The sequence below is a fragment of the Triticum dicoccoides genome, chromosome 7B (assembly GCF_002162155.2).
Source record: "Triticum dicoccoides isolate Atlit2015 ecotype Zavitan chromosome 7B, WEW_v2.0, whole genome shotgun sequence".
Classification (NCBI taxonomy): domain Eukaryota; kingdom Viridiplantae; phylum Streptophyta; class Magnoliopsida; order Poales; family Poaceae; genus Triticum; species Triticum dicoccoides.
The window spans coordinates 625,999,302-626,011,713 of NC_041393.1; the positions used below are offsets into that span (position 1 = coordinate 625,999,302).

General features: G+C 44.1%; 1 long non-coding RNA gene across 1 annotated transcript; it reads left to right on the forward strand.

The window, feature by feature from the left end:
• Window positions 1–7,997: 7,997 nt before the first annotated feature.
• Window positions 7,998–8,348, forward strand: LOC119340481. The gene is made up of 3 exons (XR_005164563.1): window positions 7,998–8,058; window positions 8,182–8,221; window positions 8,300–8,348. It is a non-coding gene; the product is annotated as an uncharacterized LOC119340481 (long non-coding RNA).
• The last annotated feature ends 4,064 nt before the right edge of the window (window positions 8,349–12,412 follow it).

Consider the following 12,412-nt stretch of genomic DNA (forward strand, 5'->3'; position numbering starts at 1 on the left):
GGAGGGAGGAGGCAGACCATTTTGTGAAGGAAACCACTAAATCCTGATCACCAAAAATAGATGATGCCACCTTTGTTCACATGAAAAAAGGCACTCCCTCTTTCCCATTTTTTAGGCGTATTAGTCGTTAGCACAAAAATTAGCACATCGATCGTTACATGAGCCAACGTATGAGGGAGGCATCCACGACTGAAAAAGAAGGCATGCATGATCTCCTTTGACGAGGCTAACCGTACGAGAGGCCCGTCGACCTTCTTTTTTCTAAAAAAGTAGGTTCGTTGGTGAGGGTGTAGCTACGCGTCTTACTTTATGAGATTACTAGGACATAGGCCCGTGCGTTGCAACGGGCGATCAAAATCCTGGTTCATATCCTCTATTTCAACATGGCATCCCCCGTGTTGTTGCATATCCTCATTCGCGTCCTCTTTTTCTTTGTAAATGTGCAACAAGGAGTTGAGTCCGCATATGCCCCTGCATTGCAATGGAATAAAAAAAATCACACGCCCCTAACCCTTATAAGCATGGCTTGAGACGACCCTCCCACAAACCCTACACGTGTTGACATCCTCTATTTTAACAAGACACCCAATATGTGCAGTTGTTTATCTTCCTTCTCAGCCTCACAAAATATGGCCACAACAAATTTATGTCAATAGATTGAATGCAATATATTTTTAAACTATCTAATTATTTTCTATGCGAAACAAACTTATTTACATCTACATTAATGGTAAAGATATTCTCAAAAGACATGCATTTTTGGACTGGGCTTCTCGATTGCCATCAAGGTTTTAAATGTGGGTTCTTCATCATCATTCCTGGAGATGACTTTGATACACAAATTGTGATATCAATTTTCACTTGCTTGGAGATGTCGCCCTCAAACCAGTAGCTTTCTTCAGCATTCATCTGGTGAACTTGATGCTATCTATCACATTCTCAGGAACGTCAATGGCAATACTTATCAGTTTGAGAATATAATCAGTTTTTAGTTGTACAAATTCAGATCACCCTTCTATGAGTTCCTTTCAAAACTTCCAGGTAAAGGGATTTTAATGCACACTGTATCATGCATATGAGTTGAATAAAATTTAGCGCTGCAATGTGCCTTCCTTGTGAAAAAAAAATGTGACATGTAATGTCACATCACCGTTGAAAAAATTGATCCTTATGTACGCTCTCTGTTCATAAGAGGAAAGACTGAAAATATCACATAATCGGTTTTAGTGTTATCCTAATTTTTAACATTAGGTCAAAAGGTGTATATAATTCTATTTATATATGTATATTTTTTGTTAGCTGCATATTTAATTTTTGATGAAAATAAAGTTTTGTGATCAATTGCATCCGCGAACTTAGGTGTATCCCTAATGAAAAGCTAGGAGTCCGCAATATTTTCATTTGATCGAGGTTTCGTTTTATATATTTGCTTCGTACGACCATAATTTCCTCTAATTACAAGAGATGGCATGGTCCTCCCTTCCAGCCCCCATTTCATGCGAGTTAACTGATACACACACCGCGACTTTTTTATTGCGTCCTTTTCTTTATTCTTTCTTATATTACGAAATTCCTTTGCTTTCAAGGTTAAATAGGACCCACACTTCAGCCTCTGTTCATTATTCTTTATGTCCTATTTATTCTGTGACAACTCGTGGGCTATATAAACTGATAAAATATCATGTAAAATAGCTAGGTGGGACTATTTAAATGCATAATGAGCTGTGTAGTTAACATAAACAGGAGTTAGCTTAGCTGGTTGTAGCCTGAAGGAGGCAAATAGCAGGTCGTGGGCTTGATCCTTATTGCAAGTGGCAATTTTTTTGCGAATCCCTCTTCTAAGCACAAGAGCAGGCCCATGGCCCAGTATGTTTGTGACGTACACCAACAAAAGGCCGAGAGCAGCGCTGGCGTACATAGACCCAAGAAAGCAGCGGTAACGTATATGAATCTGTTTTGTAGCAAAAAATAGTACCACCTCATATATAGTAGAAAAAATATTAAATCACCTAAGTGGGATGAAATCAAGAATATCACCTTACTTTAATAGTAGGTATAGACATGCAAAAACTAATACACCCAAGGCTTTGAGAAGGAGGGAGCATGGCATGAAGCGAATGCCCTCTTCCTAGTCAGATTGCCAGCTAAAAAGACGTGAGAGCATCTACAACCACGATAGGCAAATCCGGTCCCTGCCTGCGGACAGTGACCGGGCGGGCCTCAAATATTCTCACTTGTAATCACATACGCTATATTCAAAACACCTAATGCATGCGAAGACATGCACGTCGGTCATTTTGGATGTTTTAGTCCGTGTTGGGCCAGCGGAATTGTTATAAACACCAAATAAATTAGTCGTACTTAAAATTTCCAGTGTAAAAACATTAGTTTTGGGCTGGCGTGGTTGTGGGATTTTAGTTCCATGTCGCCGCCGGAGGAGCCATGCGAGTGGCTTAAATAGCCGCATCGGGTAAAAGCATTAAGCTACTCTCTCTTTAGGGGCTATCAATGCTCGCATTGTGAAGGAGCTCATATCCTTCACAAAACGCGCATTGATGGCCGCTACTAATAGTGAGAAAGTATTTTTAAGAATGATTAATTTTTTCAATCATTTTTTCAAGCTCCTGCAAAAAAATCACGAAAAACCTAATCAGACAATGTGTCAAACACATAGAGGACAAGGTGCAGACGCAAGTGAAATCGGGTAGGTTGGAGGGGGATTTGGTGCAATTTTTGTTTGGGTCGGGCTGTCAGGTCCGACATGGCGGACGCGTCCGGTCACGCTTGGGCCGCTCCATATCTGCCCCATATTTGGGCTGGATATGAGGGGTGCCGGTGCATTTGAGGCCGGTTTAAAGTGTCCATTTGAGTCGCTTTTTAAAAAAAATCGATCAGTGACGGGGCCGTATTGGCACCCGGTTGTAGATGCTATGAGAGTCTATAGTTGTGCCTTGGCAGCCATTGCATGAACCTCTAAGTTAAGCCAGCTCATAGTTTCCACTCAGAGATGGAACCCAAAGTGGGAGCCATGCTAGAACATGAAGACAACACTCACAAGAAGGTTAGTAACACCAATGCACGCCACCATATCTGGGTCCTGAAATCAAGGTTTCCACGCAAGATTTACAACGAGCCACACTCAGCACATCAATTGCCATGGTAGATAAAAGACATCCATACATAGTTAAGACCTGCATGAAGAGCTTGGATATGACTTTGTGCATCCTCCAACGAAACCATGGAGGGTAGGTAGGTGGGATGAAGAGTGACACTGCATCAAGGGCCAACAGGCCGGTATACTCTAGATATGCTTTGGCATGCCACCATTGAAATGTGGCCCGCCACATCGGCAATGAGATGACTATAACGATGGCTGCTGAACCACGTGCACTTCTTCTTTTTTTGGCGGGAAAATATAGGATTTATTCCTCATAAATAGTTACAGTCCGCTAGCACGATTTGAGTTGCACTATCTGGCACCCGGTGCAACCAACTGTGCTACCATCAGATATACATATACTAGCAGGATTATGTGCAACTCTATTTTGAAGACACTCGATTTTCAATGGAATAAACCCACCCGATCCCACACGTCTCTTGATCTCCAAGATAGGATAGCCATATGCGAACCGGTCCAACGTGTTGTTTGTCAGTGCGGCAACCACAATCGCGTTATCTGACTGGATAACAATCGGTAAATCAGATCTCTGTGTACTCATAAATAGTCCATCCAGAATAGCACTAATCTCTGATTCAAGGGCATCTTTGCAATTAAACAAGTAACGATACATCCAAAAGATGATCTTTCCTTAGCTGTCTCTAAGAATCATGCCTGATTCAGCAAGCCCGGTCTCCTTCACGAACGAACCGTCAGCAGATAGTGCAACCCAACCTAAAGGAGGTCTAGGCCAGGTTGAAGGATGAATCGCCACAGGGCTCGTTGTGGTACTCTTCTCAACCAGGGGCATTTTTCCTTTGATAAGATAAATGTTGTACTTCTGAATTTGATCAAATGAAGGGAGGTAGCTGCACAGAAGATCCTTTATAATCTCAAGTGGAGGGACGCCCTTGTGGTGCAATTGATCATTAGGTAAAGACCATATATGAAAAATCATCGCCCGGACAGTCCCGCTCTGATCCGCCAGCTCTGATCGTCCGGCAGTCTGGACATCAACCATTCCTGTCCCGTATTTATTAACTCATCATTAGAGCATGGTTAATAGTATAGCCAACTGTTGTTTATATTATTTTTTTCAAAAAGAAGGATGACCCTCGGCCTCTGCATCACAATGATGCATGCAGTCAGATATTATTAATAACGTAAAATCTAGCAGTCAAACAACCTTGACCTGAAAATAAAGTGGAAAACAAACACTGGGGCCGTATACCTCGCGACAGTAACTACCAAGATAGCCACTAATCCTATGTTACAAGACACATCAGAAACAAAAAATACACAACTCCTAGGCTACGCCTTCAAGAAGGAATCGCCGGGCGTGCGCCGATGATGACGAGTCCACCACAAGGTTGGACTCCAGATTCTCATCCCCAAAGCTAAGCCTCAGTCCACCACCTTCAGCAAGGACACGACGCAGGTGCGTGTCGACATAGCTCGATCAGAGATCTTGTGTTTCCACCGGAGTGCATAAACTCGTCGTTGAATCCGTCTGTACCATCCGACCTTATCCGTCTACCAACGCCTGGATAGCCGGATACAACTAGAGAAGACAACGGAAGACAAAGGCGTCCCATACCGCCTGCCTCCCGCTACTGTCAGACCACCTTCAGTCCAACCGCAATAGACTAAACATGACACCTTGGCCAAAGCCAACGTGCATCACCTACTGGTAGCAGGCATGACTTAGACGTCTCCGAATAAGACATCGCCCGTAGCATCCGCTGGTAGCGCATGCACCGGTGGCTTCACCTGCCGGCGACAGGCACTACCCGACAACGCCGAAAGAGACACATGTGTCACTTGCCGAGCCGCATCGAACCTGATTTGTTGTTGGAGGGGATGTCCCATACAGCCACCAGCCTCAAAAAGGCCGTCACAACCTCATGATCCGGACTTGGAGTCGCCCACACGACTCCGGAGTCCTTCGCCGTAAATGAAGAGGGGCCACCGCCCCGATTTCGGGCACTACATGGACCACCCACCATCACGCCTGCCGTTGTCGTTGCCCATACAACGACAACTGCCCTCACGATCCCGCATCAAGCGTCATCGATGTCGGAGGAAGCTCCGGCCGCCACACACGTCCCCGCCTGCGGAATTCCAAGATCCGCCGCCACCGGCGCCGTTACAAGGACCCACCACTTGGCATGTCATCCCCGGCGGAGGGGACGCCGCCACCGCCATGTTTGGACCCATTCCGGAATCGCCGCCGCCACCGCCAAGACTGGATCCAGGCCAAACGCCGCCACCGCCACGGCCACACCCAGCCCCACCTCCATCTTCTAGCCAACTCAACCCACACCACCATAGACGCCTCCACCAAGAGCCACCACGCCGCCATGCATGGATCGAGGAAGATGGCCGCACCTCCGCGGAGCTAACGCCATCGCCGTGTTACTGCCCGAGAAGGAGGAGCAGCCATCCGCCGCAACCGTCGCACGCACAGGCTCTGCCCCGCGCTGTCCACCGATGGCGACGAAGGGGGAGAATGGATGGGATCGGGGCGGCTAGAAGGCTAGGATTGGCCCCCTCGCTCGTCCTGGAGGGGCCGAGCGAGACGAGGGGGTACGAGGGGACGAGCCAACTATTGGCTATATGATATTGTCATGTTATGTATAGTCACCACTAATAGTCACACATACAATAAGGATAGCTATAAGGTTTGGCTACAAGAGTAGAGAGTGGCGATAGAGAGGATGGGCTCGCCTACTCCCGCTATGTGGCCCAATGGAACGGCCAGGCGGCAGTAGGAGCATTAAGTGCGAGCGTAGAAAAAGGCAACTGTACCTATCGTCAAACAGTAGCGTACCGTGATGCATCCGTTTACGGTGCCATTTAATATGACGGCGTGATGACGGCCAAACGGGCATAGGTTTCGGTGGTACAGAATCCGGCCCACGGCACATCACGTATGCGGACCATGCGTTCTAGCCCATCAACGGCGTGCTCGTGACGGATAAGCATCCTCCCCCGCCGTTTATTTTAGGTAAAAAAAAACGTATAGTCTATCCCTTTGGGGCGCCGCACGGTGCGAGAAGCTCAGACCTATGGCAACGACGGAGGCGGGAGGCAATGGATTTGGTTGACAGGTTTGTTTGCTGCCGCCTCTTTGGATTTGTAGTGACGGCGAATGTTACTAGACGCGCAGCTTAGGAGTGACAGGTTTGAGCAGGTTCCCGCTGCCGGATCTTGGAGGCCGCGACTACACAGCGGACGGCGACCCCGTCCAAACTCTGGTCTGCACAGCCGTCAAGTTCAGCATTGGTGATGTGGGTGATGCGGCGCTGGCAGTCCAACTAGACCTGAACAGCACCAGCAATAGCCTGAGCTTGCCGGCGCCGGACTCAGAACATTCAACGGGCAAAGATGATCCTCAAACGCCGGCTGGACGAAGAGGTATATGAATGACATGATGCTCTCACTGTAGGGCTCCTTCTGTTTTCACTTGATTTTGAGTATGCTAGACAAAAATTTGTACTGAATGAGGCTGTGACATCTCATGCAATCAGAGTTAAAACCCTTTTTTTTTTTGGTTTTGCGTTAGTAAATCGGTTGTCAAGTTTGAACAGCAAGTGAGAAGAAACTGAGATTGGAAGATGTGATATACAAGTGATGAAAACAACAGCTGATTTCGAACATTTCTGCGTGCAGAACAGTGAGCCGCACGTACAGACCCAACAGCTATGGAAGCCTCCAGTAGGTGACATGCTCAACATAAATATTGATGGCAGTTTTAACCATGAGTTTGATAATGGTGGTTGGGCCTTCATTATAAGCGACAGTGCAGACGAGACTGTGCGTGCAGGAGCGGGTAAACTGGAGCATCTCAATGACCCTTCGCAGGCCGAAACTGAAGCATGCATCTTCGCCTTACAAGCGGCTCAATATTGGGGAATGATGCAAGTTGTGGTTGACTCCGACTCCCAGGATTTGGCACCTGCTATTCTGAAGAATGAGAGCGACCTGGCACCAAACGGGGTCCTATATATTTCAAAGGAAATAAAGTCTTTCGTGTCTTTAAACTTTTCAGTTTCCAGTATTATTTCCTGTCCAAGAATTTGTAATAGGTTGGCTGATGCCCTTGCAAATTTTGTTCGCGAAGATGGTCGCTGATCCCCAAGCCATAATTTTGGCGTGCCTATCTTCGTGGCTGAATTGGTGGCCGGTAACCTTGCTGTGGTCGCTGCGCCTGGAAAGCTAAATTCCATTTCAAAAAAAAAAAAAAAATTGGTTGTGAATTTCGAAGGGTTCATGTTGGGCACGCACCTATTGAACATCGACCCGGTGCTAGCAGAATAATCACAACGGAAATAACATCGAGTGGTTATGCAGAGAGAAGACTGACACGGTCATAGTCCCTGAATTTTGAAGCAACTTTGATTTGCTCGGAGAAGCATATGCCTACTACAATCTGTATTCCTGGGAAATTGGGTTCGGATGATCCCCACACCAGAGGAGGAGGATGGGCCCCATCTGTTGCATTTTGCTTGTTCTCTGACACATGAGCATGATATTTTTGTTGCATCCATCTGTTGTTTCTGCACGATGAGTTCTTCTACGACATCAAGAAACCTCACTGCATAGATCGTCTGTATGTTCAACAAAAAGGTCTTCCGGTTCCAAGAATACAAAAAGGTGAGACTCCCATGCATATGACTTGTAGCAAAGCAATGAACATGTATTTACATACTTTTCTTTTTCTTGTGGGTTGACAGTTCATGATACCACCACTGTTTGTGCGGAAAGGCTGGTTCCTTTATGAGATCGATATCGCTGGGAAAACTCTCTACATAATGGACCCATTGATGGCATCCTCCCTCCCCAATGTATAAGATGGAGCGGAAACACAGCAGGACCAGCCGCCCTCCATTGGCATTTTGGTACTTTTCCATGGACTTACAAGTACAACTCAAGCATGCATGGGAAGTGCAGTAGGTAAGTTTTTTGAAATTCGCTGCTGACACCAAATTTTGATGTGGATTCTATGTGTTGCACTATATCAGAGAGTTGGACGATGTCAAGCTGAGAACTATTCCTAGAACAGTAAGTTGCATAACCTGCCCAGTGGATTTGAATTGCTCTGAAAAACATACCTTTACTAAACCATGTAGTGTCCACAAGGCTTGACTGGATATCTGCGGATGGAGATGGGATACGAAATTCTGACCCTGAAGGGCAACAACGCAGACTTCCCAAACTACATATCTTCGGATCCTGGAGTAGAGATTGGTTCGACTTCGGAGGCACGCCAAGTCAGTCAGATCGTTGTGGGGCGTCCTTAATGGTTATGCAAACCAGGAACATGTCATGATGAAAGGTTCACCGTTGTGGTAGCTCCCCCTGTATCTGTCTATGTATCTGTCCATGTCGTCTGACAAGACTATTACTCCCTCCGTTCCTAAATGTAACTCTTTGGAGAAATTTTACTATAAATCACATACGGATGTATGTAGATGCATTTTAGAGTGTAGATTTACTCATTTTGCTCCGTATGTAGTCCATAGTGAAATCTCTACAAAGACTTGTATTTAGGAACGGAGGGAGTAGTAGCATAATTTGTAATAAACCTCCTATCTGCTTGTGTACTAAGACCAGTAGTAAGTTTTATGAGACCTATCATGATGTAATGCACTGATATGTTACCAACTAGTTGGTGGTTTGAAATGTTTCTGAGACAGCTAGCTGCTCCAGCTGGAGATGGATACGACATGCATTGTGATAGAGTTGAATACAAGGGTACCGTGACCCCCAATGTGGAGAATTGGGCTTCCGTTAGACATGTTGTTTTCTGCTGGGTTTCTATTACCAATGGCGACACTTACCATGATGAGATCTTACATGCTTCCCCTGACGTGAAATCGATCGATGGGATCCACCATTTGAGCATGATCGAACTCATCTGAAGTGGCGTGGTGATAGGGGATGGGTGGGGGCTATAAGATAAATTGCCCTTATGTGAGCTCATAGAACCAACAATGAAAATTCAGATTTATACAGTCCAAATCATATTCTTTTTTTTTTTTGAGGGGGTCCAAATCATATTCAGAAAATATATTTGACAAGATACCGACGCTTTATGACTACAGTTCGAACAAGAACCAGATAAATACTTGATCTACATTTAGAGACACAAAAAAGACAGTCGACTGTGAATTCTGTCGGCTTTGTGTGAGTAGTACGTTTGACATGTTTTTTCCTTTTCGGTTTCTGTGAGTGCTGGGCGAACTAGCAGCTGAACTTTTTTTAGTTGGTACATCAAACGTGCATGTGTGGATGTCTGCGAAATTTAGAGATTTTGAATATGTTTCATAACCTTTTTCAAAATTGATCTCACCCAAAAGCCAGATCTCACTCTAGTTGCCCCCGCGTCCACATCACAAAACATCTTTGATTCGCACGTGGCCGACATAGACGGTCTGGACCCTGGTTCGCGTTCTCTATCTGTTGCAGCTACGTTTTTTTTTTTGAGATTATCACTAGTAGAAAAACACCTAATAGTCCCGGTTCGTGAGGGCCTTTAGTCCCGGTTCATGAACCGGGACTAATGGGCCGTTACTAATACCTCCACCCATTAGTCCCGGTTTTTTTTGGAAATTGGCTGCTTTAGGGATTTTGGGGGTTATTTTTAGGTTGTTATATTAGCTAGCTAATAGAGAGAAGTGTCCTCTCTTATATCTTCGTCCTTGGTTTACCAACGCTGCTGCTATATATGTTCATTTTACCCGCTGATATAATAACTCATGCATGCTCGCATACATCAGCATATATAATAACAAGTACTCGTCCTACTAATAATCATGCATCATCATACAACTTCTACTCGTTATTAATAATAAGTCATACGATCATCATCCTCATAGTCATCGAACCCAACCCTACATAATTGTTCTTAACACATGATCATCAGTATCAGGTAGGACCTAAACACCCTTAAGGTAAAATAGCATAAAACAATATAGACCCTGACTCTCCATTATGAAGAATGGCGATCATCCTGTCTCCAATTTTTGCCCTTCGCTGAATGTTGCTTCCAAGAAGCTCCTTACGACTGTCCATACATTTTTTCCATTCTTTGATTCTCATGTCTCCACTTATTTTAGAAACCCGGTATAAATAATTGAGATTCGTAGGACGACCTGGTTGTATGTTCAAAACATGAAGGCTACCGTGTGTATACATCAGATGAGGCACACAATCATTCGGGATTATCTGTTGAAAAACATAGTAATAACTTTGTAGTTAGCAATGATATGATGTACTAGTTTTAGAAGTGTGCAAAAAGATGCACGGATGTTGTAATAGTACAAAAATCTTACCAGGGTATCTCCATGGTAGTTACCGTAGTTCAACACGTGCACTAGTGGCACGTATTGACCATAATGTTGAGGAGTTCGATTGTAGACATTGTAATTCTCAAGATCAGTACAAAATGTGACCAGATGATTTTTCTCCTGATAAGTTAGTTCGGAGCCTTCGGTGTAGTAGGTTCTGTCTACCATCTTCCGCACATTCTTTGAAGAATGAAAATAAGCTGTCAATGGAGAATAAGTTGTCAACTATTTTGAAATAAATAATATAAATTACTTAATAACTATGTTAAGCTCACATGAGGTTAGAATTGGAGGTGTATCCACAAGGACGAAAATCGTAGGTCTCTCTTGCTCGATTGTAGGATCACCAAGATCCATGGTAACAAGCATACCCTCATCAAAACCATACATCTTGCAAAGTGCTTCCCAATTTTTGCAACCAAAATGGGTTACACTCTGAGCATTGTACAGCTTTACTTGAAAATCCACACCATGATGGGTACTTAGGATAATTCTTTTGGTTTCGAAACTTTCATGGTCTTTAAAATCCATCCTCTCCGAGACATAGCATCTTGCAAAGCATGGGATAAGCTAGTCGAATTGGAAAAGATGAAAAATATTGTCATGATTAAAATAGTTGAAGTCATGAGTAATTACGAAAAAAACTTTTATCGTTGGTTGCGTACCGTATGAACATCGAAGGTCTCCTCGAGCTTAATGCTGAAGCGACGATCTTCGTCCAGCACAATGAACCTGTCGCAGATACCTCGGTCGTCGTGGCACCAGTCGCACTCCCCCGGCGGTTTTCGTCGTCCGATGAGTACGACATTTCCGGCCTACGTTCATAATTCAAATATTAAACTAGATCATTATTATTAATCATGGGTTGACTATCGATGATTGATGTACGTAGCTCCTCCTTTCATTCCCGAATGCATTATTATATCAAATTGTCTAGCACACGGGAATGAAGGAGAACTTATCCAATATGAGCATTCAATAAGCAAAACCAAATCATAAAATAAGCAAAACCAAATCATAAAATAAAGTATAGTATTCAAATTAGCATATATTCAATAATTATAAGCAAAAGTACATCATCTCTTGGTGTCCGTACATCGTCGAATATTATCACTAATACAACTAGAACCGTTGCGCCCGACGGGTATCGACGCAAGCGGTGGACACCCAAAGATAAGGAACCATCACAGGATCATAGCTCCAGTGAGATCCCTGAAGAACCTGCCAGGTATTGTCGAATATGCCCTCCAATGCAACCATGTAGCGACGGACGTGCTCGTCCTCCTCGCTGACACGGTAACGTACCACCTCCGCGGTGTCCGGATGCCTCACCACCGTCACTGGCCCATGCGACCGCCACCAAACAAGGATCGGGTCAACAACGGGCTGCCTCCTTACCAACCTACGTCCCCCGGAAGGTAGCACCTCCCAATACCAGCCCGGCGGAGCCCAGTCCCGAACATGTCCCTGATCAAGCAGGCCTCCACTGCCGAGTCGACGACGACGAGGATGCGGGATAGGCATCGCCGACATCGATGCGGCAACTACTTCTATATATAGTTAAATAAAAATAGTTTTATTAATTAAATCAACTATCTAGTTCAACTACTAAGCACTTACTATAAATAAATAAGTAGTACTTACTAAAAACAAACTACTTCTATATATAGTAAAATAAATTAGTTTATTAAATCAACTAGCTAGTTCAACTATATATAAACAACTTATTATTACTACACATCTAATCTAACAAAAAAATCATTAATTGCTACACATCTAATCTAACAACTATATATAAACTACTTCTTATTACTACACATCTAAACTATATACAAAAAATTATTAGAATTCTATGAACAAAATTAATTACTACACATCTAATCTAATCTAACAAAAAAAATCT